The following is a 6,000-nucleotide window of genomic DNA, read 5'->3' as shown; positions in this document are numbered from 1 at the left end:
GTACTGGTGATTGTTGTTATTCCTACCCAGGTGCAGGACTCTAAACTTGTCCTCATTGAACTTCATGAGGTTGACTTTTGCCCAGCTCTCCAGCCTGTCCAGATCTTGTTGGATAGCAGCCCAGCCTTCTGCTGTATCAGGCACCCCTCCCAGCTTCGTTTCATCAGCAGACTTCTGAGGGTACACTCCATAGCCTCATCCAGGTCATTGATGAAGATACTGAACAAAACGACCCAGTACTATCCCTGGGGAACACCATTGGCCACACTCCTTCAGCTTGACTCTGTGCCACTGATCACAACTCTCTGAACTCAGTTGTTGAGCCAGTTATCAACCCACCTCACAGCCCAACTGTCTATCCCACATTTCTTGACTTTTGTTATGAAGATGTTATGGGAAATCATGTCAACAGCTTGCTTTACTGAAGTCCACATGTATAACATCCACTGCTCTCCCTTCATCTACCCATTTGGCCATGCCTTTGTAGAAGAGGATCGGGTTAGTCAAGCACAGCTTACCATTAGTAAATCCATGCTGGCTACTCCTGATAACCTTTTCTTTCAAGTGGTTAGAAATACGTCTCAAGTATATTGAAACAATAGTGGTATCACAGATCTTATTTTTGTGGTGCGTTGCAAAAAAAAGTCATCATTGTAAAGCTTGAAATCTTTTCATATGCAACAATTTTTTACTTGTTCTTCAAGCATTCTTAAATAGAGAATCAAACTTCACATCCTACTATAAAAATACAGTCCTATGGAATTCGTCCATTACAAGAAACTAAAATTAATCATGCTTTAATTGCATATTTAATTTTTCAAATTAACTTATACAAATGTTGCCGATCATTACCCCAAAAAGCAAAATAGACAACATTTCCTCAAAAAACTCTACTGCACAGTATAACAACACTTGAAGTCTCAAAGCCAGGTGCTGAAAAATCATTCTTCCTATGGCATCCTCTCCCATTAAGGGAAACAGATTTTGCATTCTGAAAATTTAAGCATTCTCGGAGTAATGTATTTGTATTTGTTACTGTTCCAATGTGTACTATTCCAATTTGTACTTCCAATACTATTCCATAGTATTGGAAGTAATACTGTCCCTGTCATTACAGTATAGCCTGTAATTTATTTAATTTTCAGTTAAAAGCATGCTAACTCATTCCTTTTATTGCTTGTATGTCTTACACATCATAGAAGTTAAACTACTTCTATACTGAGAAATAAAATCGGCCTTGTAAAACATAAAAGTTTATTTGGTATACTTAATTGTTTCTTGATGGAAGTACAAAATTATTAAACTTATTTTCCTTTTATTTTTATATTTTTATAACTTCTAGGAAGTTAACAATTTATTTGCAAATTAGAAAAAGTGCCTGATTCAGTGCCTTGGCTAGATGTTTATGAAGCTGCATCTCTGTGGTTTTGCTACTTAGGGCTTGCATATTTTGGGAGCCATTCGTAAGTGCAATGAATTAGCAAAGCATGTTTCTTAGATGACAGGTGCAGAACAAGTTTGATGTTTGATGAAGATACTGAAAGCGATAGTAAAAATAAAAGTGTTACTAAAGGTCTTCATAAAGAACTTAAAAGTTCAGTAAAAGCAGCGCAAAAATCAATCTTAAATTTAAAAAATAACTAACTTCAAGAATTTACTTTCTTGTGGAAATTGGTGAAATTCACCTGAAAGAACAGTTCAAAGGAAGTATTTTAGTCAGTACAATTTTAATGCTTTTGAGAAAGAGTAGAATATTTTTTAAAATATAAACCATCTTCATTTCCTTGCATGGAATTTCATCAAGTTTCCAACAGTGGCCTCCAATTTGATAATTTCAATTCAGCTGAAATACTTGTGTGAAGATATTTGCCAAGAAGATGCAAAAACGAACAAAAAGGAAATAATGGAAATTGCTCATTGCCCATTCAAACAATACTTTTAGTATAATGGGATTATGTGATAGAATACTATTGCCAAAATAGATCATAATCCAGATTTCACAGTGAGCTGTCTCCTTGAAAGGTCCTGAACTTTAAATTCTCATTTCTCTGAACCTGACAATTTAAATGCAAATCTAGATGAATGTCTAGAAAATAGCACAAAAACTTACTGTGATTGAGTTTTACTTAATCCTTGGCAAATGATTTAGCAAAATATGTAGACACATTTACCTCAATACAAAATAATAAAACCACTTTATAATTGTTTTCATGAAGTTTGGGAAGAGTTGGCAATATTTTCTAAAGAAGTTATTAATTTACATGGGTTTTGTCGCAAACTGTTAATAAAGGCCTTCCACATTTTAATAAAATATTCATTGAAACTTCACTTCTGTGTCTGAGCAAGCGTCGTTTAATGTGAATGAGGCCTTGCCACTAACAGAAAGTGGGAAGTCATTATATATTGCAGGAATCAGAAGAAGTGGTTGAATTAGTAATGATGGAAAACCAAACAGAAGAAATACATTTATTACTGTAATTATGCACTAGATGTTTGATTAATTAATTCTATTTCATTGACTTAATCCAAATATATTTAGCTCTCTTGCACTGCATAGCTAAGTACAGGCCTGGTAATGGAGGCTGTCTAAGAACCATATTCTTCTTCACTCTGTGCTGCTGGCTACCTCTGCTTGGTCTTCCTCAGTCCCAGGTATGCAGGCCAGAGGGAACATCTGGCTGTTTAGCCAAATACCTGTCTGTGTCTCTTGGGAGACGTTTCATCTGGAAAATTCTATGTTCTTCGGGCATTAGGATTCCCTTGCAATGCCTTCTTTTGCAGCCATATATCAAGGCTGGAGTCCTCCTTTAAACTATTCAAATCTATGTGATTGAGTCCATTGTAACCCATACGTTGCATAAGCAGATAGAAACTGTATCTGAGATCTACCCTAATGAAAGACTATGTTCTCCATCCTTTTTCAGCATAGATATTAAAAATCACTTAAAAATTAGTATATAGTTATTGCTACTGCTGCTGTAGCTTGACTCCGGCAGCTCAGGCTGTGCAGTGAATCATAACAGCATGACTAACTGTGAAATGATTTCCAAGATAGAATAGAAAATAAGTTAGCTGAAAGTGGACTGTTTACTTTTACCTTCATTATCTCGTACATTTTACTTACTTAATTAGCTGTTTCAACAGCAAAGTACATTATCTCACTTATTTTATATGTTTAATTTATATTCTTATATATAAATTGTCTACAATTATACCTGTTATATATTTTATCCTGTATACAGGATACACACTCATTATTTAGTAATTTCCTAAATTTAGGGCATGTAATTTCCTGGGTGATTTTTTTTTCAGTGGAGCTTCTTGCTAAGGTTAGAGTAAACCAACTTTGAGAATGGATCTTAAGAAAGTTCTCAGTACAACTTTGTGGTGAGTAACGATTCATTTTCTAGGACTTCTGTATCTGGATGGTTCATTCTGTTAAAGAGCAGTTTTTTTAAAAAAAGAACAAAACAACTTTAATATAGAGACAATGAAGGAGAAGGAGAGACAAAGGAGAGAGAAAAGGCTTTCAGTACATATCTGACAGATAGAAACAACAACATTGTACAGCAGGCTAGGACAAAAAGCAGCCAGTAGTAGACAAAGGATTAAAAAAAGCCTATTTCCACTAAACAACTTCTGCTTTCCATCCAGGCTTCCTCACAGGGAGCTCACAGTCTACTAAAATGAATGCTAATCTATGGAGTGGATGGTATAGCTGGCTATTATGCATAGCAACTGTCTATTTAGCCTATATCCAACTCAAGATTTCTCAAACAAAAAATAGTTGCCCTTGCACTCACAGCATATTTTTTTCCTCCTTACTTTGTTAAGTAACTTTATTCTTCCATCTTGGATAACTCTCCTTTCCTTTCAGGCTGTCTGAAGCTTATCTCCTTACCACTGCTTTAGTCCCCCGTGCCCACTCCATGTTTCAAGATTTTTTGTGCAATTGCTTAGTATCAGAACTCCTTCATTTATTTATACCAAATTTCATACCTCTTCAGATCTCCCAGTGTGCCTTACTGTGAAAATTCACAGTGACTTTGAACTACCCTGAGTTAGACAAAAAGATTTTATGGTTTTGCACATTTTTTGTGTTAAAGTGCCATGTCCTGTTATAGGATGATGCAAATAATAAATAACACTATGCACTTTTCATTATGTAGTAATGAGCCTCCGCGAATAATAGACGATAAAGCTGTCTAATGATGATTCAATGAAATAATTATTTCCTTACTACATCAAGCAAGATTTACTGCCTCCACCAATACATCTTTACTTGGAGAACATTGCCACCTAGCAATGAAGTGTCCTTGCAGTCTTCTGGACAAAATCTTTTTTTGTTTGTTTGTTTGTTTGTTGTGGGATTTGTGTTTGGTTTTTTGTTTGTTTGGTTTTCAGGTTGTTTTCTGTTTGTGACTTTTTTTTTTTTTAAAGACAAAAAGTTGTTCTTTAACACACGTTATGCAATAAGGGATAATGTGGAAGAACACCAACCAAGTAGGACACCTGCCAGATGTCCTCATAAAGCCAAGAGTAACTATCTGCTGCTCACCACAGGATAGAGCATACAGCCCATACATTTTCTTACTCCCTGATGCCTCCAGAACACTGACAAGTGCTCATAGTGTTAAATCAGATTAAAAGTTAGAATAAGTATACATTAAACAAACAAAATTCCAAGAGCATGCAGCCTAGAAAAAGACAGGAAGAAAACAGTGAGAACAAAAATAAGTTTGACAAATTCAGCAAAATGGTAACTAGTGAAGGAAACGTCATATGCCAAAGTAAAAGAAGTAGGGCTGTCTTGCGACTGTTCTCTAGTGCAGAGACATCTGGTATCTCACAAAATCATTCAGTATTTTTGAGGTTCTAAATGAACAGTAGAAACTCTCTGATAGGAAAAACATGTAATAGTTAGAGTCCCATAATATGGGATATTTTACATAAAAATGAGGAATATAGCCAAAGAGAAAACATAAAAAACTATGGTAAAAGCACCAAGTTCCATCTTTCTATGTTGTAATGAGACCAATAAATAGCTTTCATGATTTCAGAATTAGAATGCAGGCAATGACTAAATAAACATACAGCCAAACAGCTAAGACCTAAGTACCCTAAAATATATGTTCTGCAGGTATGTCATGTACATTGCATGCTTAGAAATATTTTAAATATGATAGTCTAATCAACAAAAGAAGGTCTTGTTACTGCTGAGTTGGGCTTCTATGTACAGCCAGGAATAAATGCAAAAAATTAAGAAAAGCTATTAAAAATGCATTGGATTACGATCTTGTCAATCAATAATGTAAATAAGCCTCTTTTCTAGTGTCTTGAATAAGTATTGTTAAATCTCAATTGTGGCAAACTTTGATATTCTAATATGTTTATTTTCTGTCTTCTTTCTACATTGAATACATGAGATTAGTGTAACAATCAGGAAGTCTGTAACCACAGAAGCCTGGGGAAGAGTTTTGAATGACAGGAAGGTAATATGTTTTTTTTTTATTATTTGCAAAATAAGAGAGTGTACTACATGCCCCATTGACATAATACTGTGGTATACGTTGAAGTGGTCATAGCTTGATCATATGGTTTTTTCTCTGGAAATCTAGAACAATTCCTGAATTACATTATCTTATTAAAACTTTAAGCAACTGTCCAATGATCCAAACATGTATGTTAATTTCAAAGCACACAGTGGTCATAAAAGAGGATTGCTTCTTTCTACAGGCAGTGAAAACCTTACAAATGAAAGACTGGAAAGTAAAATGAAACATCAACTGTACATTCACGATTACAAATATTACAGCTGCCTGCTGAATAAACCCTCAATTTAGAGCTTACACAATGATTGGTATACACAGAACACTTTAGACCCTTCTTCAGCACACAGACCTTTTGGCAGATCTGTTTCATGTGTACCAAACAAGGAGTAAATAGAATGCAAAACAGAACCAATGAACCAAATGCTGAGGAAGGGGACACTCAGCATTA

This window comes from Calypte anna, chromosome Z, assembly GCF_003957555.1.
Source record: "Calypte anna isolate BGI_N300 chromosome Z, bCalAnn1_v1.p, whole genome shotgun sequence".
NCBI lineage: Eukaryota > Metazoa > Chordata > Aves > Apodiformes > Trochilidae > Calypte > Calypte anna.
This window is presented reverse-complemented; position numbering follows the sequence as displayed.